The sequence below is a fragment of the Ovis canadensis genome, chromosome 23 (assembly GCF_042477335.2).
Source record: "Ovis canadensis isolate MfBH-ARS-UI-01 breed Bighorn chromosome 23, ARS-UI_OviCan_v2, whole genome shotgun sequence".
NCBI classification, from domain to species: domain Eukaryota; kingdom Metazoa; phylum Chordata; class Mammalia; order Artiodactyla; family Bovidae; genus Ovis; species Ovis canadensis.
The window spans coordinates 28,167,369-28,183,313 of NC_091267.1; positions in this window are offsets into that span (position 1 = coordinate 28,167,369).

The following is a 15,945-nucleotide window of genomic DNA, read 5'->3' on the forward strand; positions in this document are numbered from 1 at the left end:
TAATTTATTCATTTTCTGCAGGTGCTATTTGTTAATTTTGACATTCCCTTCTCAGTTTTGATTGCTGGTGACTTTCTTCTCATTGAGGACATTTTACTTTTTTTTTTTTTCCTGTTACTTGCTAATTTTAGTGGTAATAGTGTATGTACTTTTCTCCAGGCCACAATACTGGAATGGGTGGCTGTTCTCTTCTCTAGGGCATCTTCCCAACCCAGGGATTAAACCCAGGTCTCCCAATTGCAGGCAGATTCTTTACCAGCTGAGCCACCAGGGAAGTGGGAATATTAGTAGCACTTGCCTCACAGAGATCTTTGAGCTGCTTAAAAAGATTTTACAGGGAAAGGGCTTAGACCATTAGCTGGTACATAGTGAATTATCAATAAAGGTTGGCTATTATGATATCATTTTATTATTTTATATAATTTTTCTTTGATTTAATTCTAAATATGTGTGTTATGATTTCAAACAATTATTTATAACTTTAGTAATGTCTTTAATTCTTATAAATATAAAGTGAAAGTGAAAATGAAGTCGCTAAGTCGTGTCCGACTCTTTGCGATCCCATGGACTGTAGCCTACCAGGTTCCTCCCTCCATGGGATTCTCTAGGCAAGAGTACTGGAATGGGTTTCCATTTCCTTCTCCAGGGTATAAATATAAAGCAGACTAATAAAAAGAAAAACTTGAAGCACGATCTTGATAGCTTACAGTGAACCATGTAGGATTCATGATCTCTAAAGAAGATTTAGCTTCGGGACAAGGAACCCGGCTTGATCATGCAGAATTCTTGTGTGGCAGAAGTTTTCTTACAGTGAAAAAGGGACAGAGAAAGCTTCTGACATAGACATCAGGAGGGGGATGGAGAGTACCCCACTAGCTAATCTGATCAAGGACTTATATACATTTACCAGACTCACTGACACAATATACATCTTAAGAAAATAAGATTAGTCAGAAGTTTCTTGTTAAGGAGAAACGTGTCCTCGAGCAAGATACATTGTTGTTATAGAATCATTAGAATACAGTTTAAGGAAAAACATACCCTTGTCCATTCTGAAGGAGATCAACCCTGGGATTTCTTTGGAAGGAATGATGCCAAAGCTGAAGCTCCAGTACTTTGGCCACCTCATGCGAAGAGTTGACTCACTGGAAAAGACTCTGATGCTGGGAGGGATTGGGGGCAGGAGGAGAAGGGGACAACCCAGGATGAGATGGCTGGATGGCACCACGGACTCGATGGACGTGAGTTTGAGTGAACTCTGGGAGATGGTGATAGACAGGGAGGCCTGGCGTGCTGCGATTCATGGGGTGGCAAAGAGTCGGACACAACTGAGCGACTGAACTGAACTGAACTGAATATGCATGAAATCTCACATAAATAGTATACTTAAAATAAACCAAGCATGAAACAAAGTGCCCTACCTCTTTCCATTCATAGAGTTGGAGCCTGGTGCTTGATAAGGAAGTGATGGACTCTCTGACTGTGAAGATCATCCTGCCTGAAGGGGCCAAGAACATTCAGGTGGTGAGTGCCTATTATATCAGCCAAGCCTCCACAAGCTGCACTATACCTATGTGTATACATTTGGCCAGTGTGGCTGACAAGAAGAACCTGGTGGAGCAGTACTAAGACACTGTGGTGCACTATATCTTCAACAAGGTACTCATGCCGAGGAGCACCTGCTGGTGGTGACCACCTTCTACCTCCTGTTCTTTACCATCATAGTCTACTTCAGGCTGCAGTTCTCTATCACAAAGGATCTGGCTGCAGAAGCCAGATGAAAGTAGCCTGAATCACAAGAGACTAGGTCTCTGCCTTGATTTTGACAAGACATTAATAGATACAAACGGTCCTGGGCCATGTCCACCTTCAACAGTAGCAAGAAGAGCCTGGAGATGAAGCATAAGGCCTTTGACCACTAAGGTGGCACTGCTGTAGTCCAGACTGGAGACAGAGGGCTCCAATCTGTATGATAAAGTGAGGGAAATGAAGATAAAGTGAGAGTGTACAGGTCAAGGAGCTGTACTGAAGTCGGCAGTAGAGATTACTGACCTGTGGTTGGCAAACTCAAGAAAGATGCATACATCAAAAATGAGAAGCTTTTGCTGGGAAAGCGACAGGCGCTGGTCACCAAGGTCAACCATATCCTGGATGCCTGGTAGCCCTGTACCTTAAGAGGGCAGGGTTGTGGGTAAACGTCAAAGCCAGCTAATGCTGGCTTCTGGATTTTGCAGATGGCCTTGAAGGAAGGGAGAAGCCTGCCCTTCCTCAGGTAACATAAGAAGCTTAGTTTTTGTTCCTAAAATGTTCCTTAAAAAAAAAAAAAAGTCATTTAAAGCAAAGTATTGTTGTGTTTTGAAAAACAAAAATTTTTTTAGTTAGTTTTATTTGTTCTGAAGCTTAGGATATACTTTGTACCTGTAAGCCCCTTGTTTTATGCCCTTCTAATTTCGATCTTTGGGTATTTTTAAAGTTTGTGTGTTTCTTAAAGTGCATGTGATCAAATGAAAATAAAGCTGTGACTGTGAAAAAAAAATAAAATCTTAAAGAAAAACCCAAACAGACTTTTTGGCAAACCCAATACTTTACCCCAGAGGAAAATGTGCTTTATACGGACACAGCTTCTGTTCATTCTTAGTTTTTCCTCTCTCTTTTTTCTATTGTTATTTAATTTGTGAGGAATAATTTTAAAAATTGAATTCTCCCCCTTTCTTCCTTCTGCATGGCTTCTCTCATGTTATGTATCTGTGGCTTATGATAAATGCAATCTCCTGTCACAACAAATCTTTTTATTTGCTGAAATGGATGCTTACATGTTTTTACCATCAACATATATTTTCTTCATATTTAATCTTGGACTCACATTAAGATAATGGAATTTCAAAATTAACACTATGGATAAATAGTACAGTTAAAGTCAAATTTATTTATATAACAAGTTTGGCTTTGTAATCAGTCTTATGTCTGGTATAAGATTTAGAATAATATTTAACAATATAGAATAAAATAAGTACATCAATTATAAAAGAAGACTGCCTCCATGTTTTTTCTCCAGAAACTAGAAATCTAGAAGATTTGATAAAGGATAAAAAACAATTAGCCAGTCATTAAACAGACACTCTGAGGTAACAAAGTCCAAAACATAATTAGTTTAACTCCTGGTCATGAGGAGAAAACACTAGAACTGCTTAGACTGATGAATGTTATCTGAGAATGAATGATGGTACTTACCTGAGAAACAAAAGAATAGGTAACATAAAATTGTTGGTCAGACAGTCATGCAGGGTTATCTTGCCTGAGTAGACTTATCCGAGTTGAGTCATAGAAGAGCCAACTCTGGATTAATTAGACAATTACAGAAAATAAACTTTGTTGAAATGAAAATAATTAGTTTAAAAAATAAACTCAACACTTGTTTAGACAGTGAGATGAGAGTGAAATGAGAAATATAGTGAAACTGGTTGAACTTGCAAACTAAGTGGGAAGATATATATTATGAGGTAGCAACAATACAGGCTCATTTGTTTTGCACCATATTCAGATTCCTAATTATGATAAAATTCTGTTTGGTTTACATGAGCATGTAGTAGCCACTCTTTTAAAACTGGACATTTGGAATATGTGGTCAGGAATGAGAGAATACATTTATTTATTTTTAATTGAACAATAAATGCTTTATGGTACTGTGTTGGTTTCTACCAAACATCAACATGAATAAGTCATAGGAGTACCCAAGTACCCTTCCAGTTGAACATCTCTCCCACCTCCCTCCCCATCCTACCCATCTAGGTTGCTACCTAGCCCTGGATTGAATACCCTGAGTCATACAGAAAATTCTCATTGACTATCTGGTTTGCATATGGTAATGTATTCCACATTACTCTCTTCATATATTCCGCCCTTTCCTCTGTGCCCCCCCTACTCCTGCCACCCAGCCATGTCCATAAGTCTGTTCTCAATGTCTGTGTCTCCATTCAGTTTAGTTCAGTAGCTCAGTCATGTCTGACTCTTTGAGACCCCACGAACTGCAGCACGCCAGGCCTCCCTGTCCATCCCCAACTCCTGGAGCTTGCTCAACCTCATGTCAATCAAATTGGTGATGCCATCAAACCATCTCATCCTCTGTCATCCCCTTCTCCTCCTGCCTTCAATATTTCCCAGCATCAGGGTCTTTCCCAAAGAGTCAGTTCTTCACATTAGGTGGCCAAAATATTGGAGCTTCAGCTTCAGCATCAGTCCTTCCAATGAATATTCAGGACCAATTTCCTTTAGGATTGACTGATTTAATCTCTTTGCAGTCCAAGAAACTCTCAAGAGTCTTCTCCACCACCACAGTTCAAAGCCATTCATTCTTCAGTGCTCAGCTTTCTTTATGGTTAAATTCTCACATCCATACATGACAACTGGAAAAACCATACCTTTGACTATACAGACCTTTGTCAGAAAAGTAATGTCTCTGCTGTCTAGGTTTGTCATAGCTTTCCTTCCAAGGAACAAGCATCTTTAAATTTCATGGCTGAAGTCACCATTTGCAGTGATTTAGGAGCCCCCCAAAATAAAACCTGTCACTGTTTCCATTGCATCTCCATCTGTTTGCCATGAAGTGGTAGAACTGTATGCCATGATCCTAGTTTTTTAAATGTTGAATTTTAAGTCAACCGGTTCACTCTTTTTCACTTTCCTCAAGAGTCTCTTTAGTTCTTCTTTGCTTTCTGCCATAAGGGTGGTGTCATCTGCATATCTGAGGTTATTTATATTTCTGCCAGCAATCTTGATTCCAGCTTATGCTTCATCCAGTCCGGCATTTCCCATGATGTACTGTGCATGTAAGTTAAATAAGCAGGTTGACAATATACAGCCTTGACATACTTCTTTCCCAATTTGGAAATTTGGAAATTGTCTCCACTGCTGATATGCAGATAGGTTCATCAGTATTATCTTTCTAGATTCCATGTTATATGCATTAGTATATGATATTTGTTTTTCTCTTTCTGACTTGCTTCTTTCTGTATAATAGGCTCTAGGTTCATTCACCTCATTATGACTGATTTAAATGTGTTCCTTCTTATGGCTGAGTAATATTCCAACATATTCTGCCACAGGTTGTTTATCCATTCATTTATCAATGGACATCTGGGTTGCTTCCATTTCCTAGCTATTTTAAATACAGTTGCCATGAACATATGGTACATATGTCATTTTCAATTTTGGTTTTCTCAGGGTATATGCTTAGTAGTGGGATTTCTGGGTCATATGATGGTTTTATTCCTATTTATTAAGGAATCTTTATACTTTTCTCCACAGTGGTTGTATTAGTTTTCATTCCTACCAACAGAGCAAGAGAGTTCCCTTTTCTCCACACTATCGCCAAGATTTATTATTTGTAGATTTTTTTATGATGGCCATTCTGATTGGTGTGAGGTGATATCTCATTGTAGTTTTGATTACATTTCTTTAATAATGAGTGATTTTGAGCATCTTTCCATGTGAATATTAGCCATCTGAGTAGATTTTTAATACAGGAAGGCAAAGAAGAAGAGCAATGTCATGACTGAGGTTGTAGAGTGAGCACATTTAATGGAGGGAGATGGGTAGATTGAAGGACTGAGATTTTCATGTATAGGATCCTAAAAGATGCAAATATAGATGCATTTCCTTTAGAGTCATTTTGAAGAGAATGAATGGAAAGGAAACTGATATGTCATTATCATTAGACTATAGAATAAAAAATAAAAGCCTTTATTTTAAAAATTTAAAATGTTTTTAATTGTGGTAAAATATGCACAGTATAAAATCAACTCTCTTAACAATTTTAAAGATGTACTTCAGTGACATTTAGTATATTCTAAATGTGGTGCAATCATCAACACTCTCCATTACCAGAAATTTCACATCATTTTGCAAAAGTTGTTTTGAAACATTTTTGTTTGTTTTGCACTCAGGCAGAAACTCTGAACCCCCATTCCCTCATTCTTCCAACCGCTGTATATTCTGCTTTCTATTTATATTAGCTTGCCTATTCTAGTTAGCTCATACAGGTGGAATTATAAAATATTTGTCCTTTGTGTTTGGTTTATTTCACCTGTTATATTTTCAATATTGAATCATTTTATAGCATATATAAAAATTCCATTCATTTTTAACAATGAATAATATTGCATTGCATGTGTATACCACCTTTTGTTTATCAGTTCATTTACTGATGGATGGGGGAGGGGGGTGCTATCGTGAAACAGTTTGGCATGAATACCCAGAAGTGGAATTACTGGATTATATGGTAATTCCATGTTTAACTTTTTAGGATCCACTGAATTGTTTTTCACAGTAGCACCAACATTCTCACTAACAGTGCAGGAAGTTTCCAACTTCTCACATCCTGTCAAACATTTTTTATTTTCTACTTGTTAAAATTAATAACACCTGACAGTACTTTGGCCACCTCATGCGAAGAGTTGACTCATTGGAAAAGACTTTGATGCTGGGAGGGATTGGGGGCAGGAGGAGAAGGGGACCACAGAGGATGAGATGGCTGGATGGCATCACTGACTCAATGGACGTGAGTCTGAGTGAACTCCGGGAGTTCACTAGTGATGGACAGGGAGACATGGCGTGCTGACTCGATGGACGTGAGTCTTCACTGGTGATGGACAGGGAGGCCTGGCATGCTGCGATTCATGGGGTCGCAAAGAGTCGGACACGACTGAGAGACTGAACTGAATTGAACTGAACTGATGGGTATAATGTGGTAAAAGGACATGATTCTTAAACATTAATATGGAAAGAAACAGAAAGCATATATAATCTTCAGGGGACATGCTAAGTTTCAAAGCATGATGCATTTTTTTTTTAAACTGGAGTATGGTTGCTTTACAATGTCTTAGTTTCTGCTGTACAGTGAAGTGAACCAGCTATATGTATACATATATCCCTTCCCTCTTAGACCTCCTTGCCTACCCCATCCCACCCAACTAGGTGTCCATAGAGCACTGAACTGAGCATCCTGCATTATATGGCAGGTTCCCACTAGCTATCTGTTTTACAAATGGCAGTGCACATACATCAGTCTCAGTCTCCCAATTCATCCCTCCCTACCACCTATGTGTCCACCCATTCGTTCTCTGTGTCTGCTTCTCTATTCCATTCCTACAAATAGACTTATCTGGAACTTTTTTTTTTTTTTAATTTCATATACTGTTGTTGTTGTTCAGTTGCTCAGTTGGGTCTGACACTTTCAGAACTCAGGGACTGCAGCATGCCAGGCTTCCTGTCCTTCACTATCTCTTGGAGTTTGATCAAATTCATGTCCATTGAGAAGTGATGTCATCCAACCATCTCATCCTCTGTTGCTCCCTTCTCCGCCTGCCCTCAATCTTTCCCAGCATCAGAGTCTTTTCCAAAGAGTCGGCTCTTTGCATCAGGTCACCAAAGTATTGGAACTTCAGCTTCAGCATCAGTTCTTCCAATGAGTATTCAGGGTTGATTTCCTTTGGGATTGACTGATTTGACCTCCTTGGATTCCAAGGGACTCAACAGTCCAGCATCACAGTTCAAAAGCATCAATTCTTCAGCATTCAGCCTTCTTTATGCTCCAAATCTCACATCCATGCATGACTACTGGAAAAACCAAAGCTTTGACTACATAGACCTTGGTTGATGAAAAGATATCTTTGCTTTTTAATACGCTGTCTAGGTTTGTCATAGGTTTTCTTCCAAGGAGCAAGTGTCTCTTAATTTCATGGCTGCAGTCACTGTCCTCAGTGATTTATTTTCCAAGAAAATAAAATCTGTCACTGTTTCCATTGTTTCTCCATCTATTTGCTGTGAAGCGATGGAACCAGATGCCATGATCTTAGTTTTTTGAATGTTGTAAGTCAGCTTTTTCACTTTCTTCTTTCACTTTCATCAAGAGGTTCTTTAGTTCCTCTTCATTTACTACTATTAGAGTGGTGTCATACATGCATTAATGTATGATTTTTTTTCTCTTTCTGACTTACTTTACTCTGTATGACAGACTCTAGGTCAATCTTCATTTCTAAAAATAACCCAATATTGTTCCTTTTTATAATTGAGTAACATTCCATTGTATATAGGTACCACAGCTTCTTTATTCATTCATCTGTCAATGGACATTTGGGTTGCTTCCATGTCCTGGTTATTGTAAAGAGTGCTGCAATGAGCATTCACGTGCATGTGTCTTTATGATTTGATTTTCTCAGAATATATGATCAATAGTGGGATTGCTGGATCATATGGTAGTTTTATTTTTAGCTTTTTTAAGGAAACTTCATACTGTTGTTCTCCACAGTAGCATGGTGTAGTTTTTAAAATGTAGCAAAAATACTCACAAGGGCTCCAAGGCCTCTTGTAATTTGACCTGTCTCTGTTCTCAAATTAGCCACAGGTAAACATTTATAATGAGTAAGAAGGATAGAACTCATCTTTCAAATATTTACATTTTTACTCTCCCTCAATGTTCTGTGTTCTAGCTCCGTGGAGAAAACCTTGTCTCCACTATCATAGGGAAGGGGATGGCACACTTCCACAACTTCCCTTTGTTCATTATGATGATAATTCTCATAGAGAGTAATGTCTGCTTGAGTGGGAGCACCAGGCTGAAACAGGGGAGGGATGAGGAGGAATGAGAGAGTACAGAGGTTACATATGATTTCAAAAGTCCCCCAGTGCACTGGTGCACGTGTCTACACCAGAGTAGTCACAGCTAGCCATACTTGAAGAGTTACCGTTTCCTGTAATAAACTAAGTGATTAGTTAATCACCTTGGTGCTTATCAATAAATGCCTACTATGCGTCTCTTTTCTGTAGGTAATTCAGTGCATTATTTGTGCACTGGTGGAACTCACAGTCTGTGAAATAAAAGTTGAACAGCATAATATGACAACATACAATTAATTGTTGGAATAATATGGTCCTAACTATAAGAGCTTCAGTAATCATGATGAAGGAAGACAAAGATGTGAGGAATGCTTTAAAACACAGATGCAACTTCAGTAGGACTTTGAAAGTTAGGAGGGGTATATTTAAATGAAGGTGAGCATTCTAGTAGTGATGAAAACCATAAGCAGAGAAAAATGGTGATATATGAAGGGGTGCTTGCAGAACATAGACAGTTTAACAGAACTGAAATAGGTATAACTCAGACACTGTGAGAAATACATAATAAAAAGTTTATGATGGTCCTTGATTATTTAAAATGATTTACATACAAATGGGACATTTTGGCTGGTGGAGCAAAGCATATTTGCAATTTGCCTAGAATAATGCTGTTCAGTAGAGAAGATGCTTGTCTATTTGTCCTTGTAGGTTGGGTCAATAAAACCAATGGCCATTTACCTGGAAGCAAAGATTATCTAATGAGAATAATAGGTATGGTATTAATATCACTGTTTGTTGTTGTTGTTTTTTTTTTTTAATAGAGGGAGCTGGCCCAAGAGTAAAGGTAGGAGCTCTTCATTCTGAGAAGCTGGTAGTCCAAGTTATGAACATAAAGGTCTGTTACTTTCTTATCAATTCACTTAAGAATGTTCTAAATGTATACTGCCTCTGAGCAGTAAAACTAATAAAAATGTATGTAATAATGTTATGTAGTTGTTGTTTTGTCGCTAAGTCATGTCCAGCTCTGCTTTTACTCTTCATGAAAAAACAACTACTTGAGACAGAGATATACAGAAAAATCACTCTTCTAGAATTTTATGAATGTATTTTATCCACTTCTAGTGCTAGGGGGAAAAAATACACTAATCATGAAAGTCTAATATTTGGTCTTCTTTGTTTTCTCCTTAACATCTTTTTTTTTTTTTTTTTTGAGAGAGAGGTGGGGCAGTAATAATGCAATTTGAGGACTGGTAGAATGAAATTCAATTAGAGAAATACTGGTTCTTGGGAGAAGAAGGAGCACACTGAAGACGTTTTAACCTACGGCTGAGCCCTCCTTCTCATATACTTCACATTAGTGGAAGGTGAGGTGACAATGAGAACACATTCATCAATCCTTCACCTTGAACCTGAGAGGTGGATTCTGACAGTTGTCAGTACCCAGCCTTAGAAATAAGAAATCACTGATCTTTTCAAATATTGGTGAACACCAGGTCTCGTTTAAGGATGTGGGGTCATGAAGAATCTTTGTAACATAAAAGTCTTAGAAATAACACTCAAAATATGAAAGCAAAAATGAATTTTTTGTTGTGTGGCTTATGCTCTGAAAAACATTGCAACAGAGGATCTTTTCCTTGTGTGATTTTTTCTATTGAATAAATATTAGAAAGAACTACTGGGTTAAAAAATAAAGCCTTTAGAAATGGTAGGGGAATCAGCAAGCAAATTGCCAATATCCGTTGGTTCATAGAAAAAGCAGGAGAATTCCAGAAACATCTATTTCCACTTCATTGACTACTCTAAAGCCTTTGACTGTGCAGATCACTACAAACTATGGGAAATTCATAAAGAGATGGGAATACCAGACCACCTTACCTGTCTCCTGAGAAACCTGTATGTAGGTCAAGAAGCAACAGTTAGAACTGGACATAGAACAACGAACTATTTCAAAATTGGGAAAAGAGCATGTAAAGGCTATATATTGTCACCCTGTTTATTTAACTTATATGCAGAGTACCAGGCTGGAAAAACTGCAAGCTGGAACAAGATTGACTAGAGAGATATCAACAACCTCAGATATTCAGATGATATCACCTTAATGGCAGAAAGTGAAGAGGCACTAAAATCTTGATGAAGGTTAAAGAAGAGAGTGAAATAGTTGGCTTAAAACTCCACATTCAAAAAACTAAGATCATGGCATCTGGTCCCATCACTTCATGGCAAATAGACGGGGAATAAACGGAAGCAGTGAGAGATTTTATTTTCTTGGGCTCCACAGTTACTGCGGACAGTGACTGCAGACATGAAATTAAAAGACTCTTGCTACTTGGAAGAAAAGCTATGACAAACCCAGATAGCATATTAAAAAGCAAATACATCACTTTGCTGACAAAGGTCCATATAGTCAAAGCTATGCTTTCTCCAGCAGTCATGTACAGATGTGAGAGTTGGACCATAAATAAGGTAAAGCACCCAAGAATTGATGTTTTTGAATTGAGGAAGACTCGTGAGAGTTCCTTGGACAACAAAGAGATCAGACCAGTCAATCCTAAATGAAATCAGCCCTAAATATAAATTGGAAAGACTGATGCTATAGCTGAACCTCTAATACTTTTGGCCACTTGATGTGAAGAGCTGACTCGTTTGAAAAAATCTTGACTCTGGGAAATATTGAGGACAGGAGTAGAGGGGGAACAGAGGATAAGATGGTTGGATGACATCACTACTCAATGCACATGAGGTTGAGCAAGCTCCAGGAATTCGTGATGGAAAGGGAAGCCTGGCGTGCTGCAGTCCATGGAGTTGTAAACAGTTGGACATGACTTGGCAACTAAGCAACAGCTGGATAAAAAAGTATGTTTTCCTTTTGATGGATACTTTTTTGGACATTTTGATGGACACATTTGCTTCCTCTCCAAATATATTTTATTCATCTATCCTCTTGATAAGAATGTATAACAGAAATTATTTTCCCACACATTCACCAGACTGGGTAGTTATTAAGTAGAAATTGTCAGTCTGGCATAAAAACAATTCTGCTTGTTCTGTTTTGATTTTAGTTATCTTTCTCTTGACTTTTCCCTAAGCTGCAGTGATATTGGCTTTCATACAGTAGTCAAGTCTGCTGAACCCATTTCCACACCAAGGCCTTTACATTTGCCAAGACATTGGCCAAAAATGAGTTTCCCCAAATTTCACATGACTTTTTCAGAGATATTTCTCTTGAAATTCCCACAATTCCTACTCTGAGGTGCACTCTCTACTCTTTTAATTTTCTTAATTTTCTTGGAAATGTCTAAAATTATGTTATTTGTCAATTTGCCTTTTTCTATTAGAATATGTGCTCTGGAATAGGGCCTAGAATTAACTTTGTGTTTTCCAAACATATAATTATCTTCCTCAATATCATTTATAGAATAATCCATAATTTCTTTTCCTATTAGGAATGATAACTTTTTCATCTACTGAATTTTCTTAAATTCCTGAGGCTGTTCTTAATTTACTCCTCTCTCCCACGTTTTGGATATGTATTTTGCAACAGAACCACATTTTCAAGTTATTGCACATTTTAATATCTTTTGATATCTGATTGAGGAACTCTTCCTTTATATTTTTCCTTTACAAAATATGTCTGGCAAATCTCATGAATTTATATTTTTAAATAAATTTTATTAGTTGTTATCACTAACACATATTGATAATAAAGAAAAAGTACTTTTTAAAATTTAAAAATAGCTACAAGTAGTATTTTAAATTAAATATCTACTTCCCAACTTATGGAAGGAAATCAGAAATAGTAGATAAAATATAGTTCAACAGCAAAAGATAGACAATCAAGAATATCCCAAGGAGGTATAATATGAACGAAGCATAAGAGCAAAAGAATGTAAACGAAACATAATTGTTTGGCTAACATTAAGAAATTAATCTGATTTACTAGATTATTCCTTGAAAATTAAGTATAGCTTGGAGAATCATTCTCTGTGACCAAGAAGATTATCTTTATAAAATAAAGGGTAAAATTTACTGTGGGATTTTCTTTCTACCATGAAATAAAAGCTATAAGGCAAAAAGTGGAAAATTTTATACGACTGCAGCCATGAAATTAAAAGACGTTTACTCACTGGAAGAAAAGTTATAACCAATCTAGATAGCATATTGACAAGCAGAGACATTACTTTGCGGACTAAAGTCCGTCCAGTCAAGGCTATGGTTTTTCCAGTAGTCATGTATGGATGTGAGAGTTGGACTGTGAAGAGGGCTGAGCGCCAAAGAATTGATGCTTTTGAATTGTGGTGTTGGAGAAGATTCTTGAAAGTCCCTTGGACTGCAAGGAGATCCAACCAGTCCATTCTGAAGGAGGTCAGCCCTGGGATTTCTTTGGAAGGAATGATGCTAAAGCTGAAACTCCAGTACTTTGGCCACCTCACGCGCAGACTTGACTCATTGGAAAAGACTCTGATGCTGGGAGGGATTGTGGGCAGGAGAAGAAGGAGAAGAAGGGGACGACAGAGGATGAGATAGCTGGATGGCATCACTGACTTGATGGACGTGAGTTTGAGTGAACTCCGGGAGTTGGTGATGGACAGGGAGGTCTGGCGTGCTGCAATTCCTGGGGTCGCAAAGAGTCGGACACGACTGAGCGACTGAAATGAACTGAACTCTTGGTTTATACAGATTAAGTAGGCAACATTATAAGCTGATTAATAAGTATTTGCCAATTCTCTATTTGTTGAAGATATGAAAAAGAACTTTCTGGATTTTATTCTAAGATTTTCCCCAAAACGGTTCAATATAAAGTTCAAACAGGAAAACATGAAAATTTGGAAAAAAATTTTCTAAATAATCCTTCAATCAAATTATGGGCTCAGAATTGTGAGGAAAAAGAAAACAATTTGGCCCAAAATAAAAAGATTAAAAACTAAGAAGGCCAAAAAGAATGAATTGATGTGTTAGTTTAGCTTTTTTTTTATTATTATTTAAAAAAAATTTTTAGTAATTTGTGTTTTTTTATTATTATAGTAATTTGTTTTTAAATGGAGGAGTTGGTTTCTGCCATACAGCAAGGTGAATCCAGCATAATTATACATATATCCCCTCCCTCTTGAGACTCCCTCACCACACCACATCCTACCCCTCTAGGCCATCACAAAGCACCAGACTGGGCTCCTTGTATTATGCAGCAACTTCCCACAAGTTAACTATTTTACACATGACAGTGTATATATGTCAATGCTCCTTTTCCATTCATCTCACACTCTCCTTCCTTCTCAGGGTCTTACAAGTTCATTCTCTACATCTGTGTCTTCATTCCTTCCCTGCAAATAGGTTTACCAATTCTACTTTTCTAGATTCCATATATATGTGTTAATATATGATATTTGTTTTTCTCTTTATGACTCTCCTCACTTTATATAACAAGCTCTAGGTTCATTCACCTCACTACCAATGGCTGAATTTTATTTTTTTGGCTGAGTAATATGCCATTGTATACCTGTACCACATCTTTATCCATTCAGCTGTGGATGGAGATCTAGACTGCTTTCATGTACCAGCTATTGCAAATAGTGCTGCAATGAACACAATGAAATCCCATGGCAGCATGCCAGACCTCCTTGTCCCTCACCATCTCCCGAAGTTTGCCCAAATTCATGTCCATTGCATCTGTGATGCTATCCAGCCATTTCATGCTCTGATGCCCTCTTCTCCTTCTGCCCTCAATCTTTCCCAGCATCAGGAACTTTTCCAAAAAGTTGATTGTTCACATCAGATGACCAAAATACTGGAGCTTCAGCTTCAGCAACAGTCCTTCCAATGAGTACTCAGGGCTGATTTCCCTTAAGATTGGCTGCTTTGATCTCCTTGCTGTCCAAGGGACTCTCAGGAGTCTTTTCAATCACCACAGTTACAGGGCATCAATTCTTTGTCATTCTGCCTTCTTTACTGTCCAACTCTCACAACAGTACATGACCACTGGGAAGACCATAGCTTTGACTCTATGGACCTTTGTTGGTAGAGTGATGTCTCTGCTTTTCAACATACTGTCTAGGTTTGTCATAGCTTTCCTGCCAAGAAGGAATTGTCTTCTGATGTAATGGCTACAGTCACCATCCACAGTGATTTTAAAGCTCAAGAAGAGAAAACTGTCACTGTTTCCTATTACTACTTCCATCTTTTCCCCTTCTATTTGCTATTAAGTAATGCGGCCAGTTGAGCTATTTCAAAGCCTGAAAGATGATGCTCTGAAAGTGCTGCACTCAATGTGCCAGCAAATTTGGAAAACTCAGCCGTGGCCACAGGACTGGAAAAGGTCAGTCTTCATTCCAATCCCAAAGAAAGGCAATGCCAAAGAGTGTTCAAACTACCGCACAATTGCACTCATCTCACACGCTAGTAAAGTAATGCTCAAAATTCTCCAAGCCAGGCTTCAGCAATACTTGAACTGTGAACTTCCAGATGTTCAAGCTGGTTTTCGAAAAGGCAGAGGAACCAGAGATCAAATTGCCAACATCTGCTGGATCATCGAATAAGCAAGAGAGTTCCAGAAAAAAACATCTATTTCTGCTTTATTAACTATGCCAAAGCCTTTGACTGTGTGGATCATAATATACTGTGGAAAATTCTGAAAGAGATGGGAATACCAGACCACCTGACCTGCCTCTTGAGAAACCTATATGCAGGTCAGGAAACAACAGTTAGAACTGGACATGGAACAACAGACTGGTTCCAAATAGGAAAAGGAGTACATCAAAGCTGCATGTTGTCACCCTGCTTATTTAACTTATATGCAGAGTACATCATGAGAAATGCTGGAATGGAAGAAGCACAAACTGGAATCAAGATTGGTGGGAGAAATGTCAATAACCTCAGATATGCAGATGACACCACCTTTATGGTAGAAAGTGAAGAGGAACTAAAAAGCCTCTTGATGAAAGTGAAAGAGGAGAGTGAAAGAGTTGGCTTAAACCTCAACATTCAGAAAATGAAGATCATGGCATCCGGTCCCATCATTTCATGGCAAATAGATGGGGAAACAGTGGAAACAGTGTCAGACTTTATTTTTCTGGGCTCCAAAATCACTGCAGATGGTGACTGCAGCCATGAAATTAAAAGGCGCTTACTCCTTGGAAGAACAATTATGACCAACCTAGATAGCATATTGGAAAGCATAGACATTACTTTGCCAACAGAGGTCTGTTTAGTCAAGGCTATGGTTTTTCCAGTAGTCATGTATGGATGTGAGAGTTGGACTGTGAAGAAGGCTGAGCGCCGAAGAATTGATGCTTTTGAACTGTGGTGTTGGAAAAGACCCTTGAGAGTCCCTTGGACTGC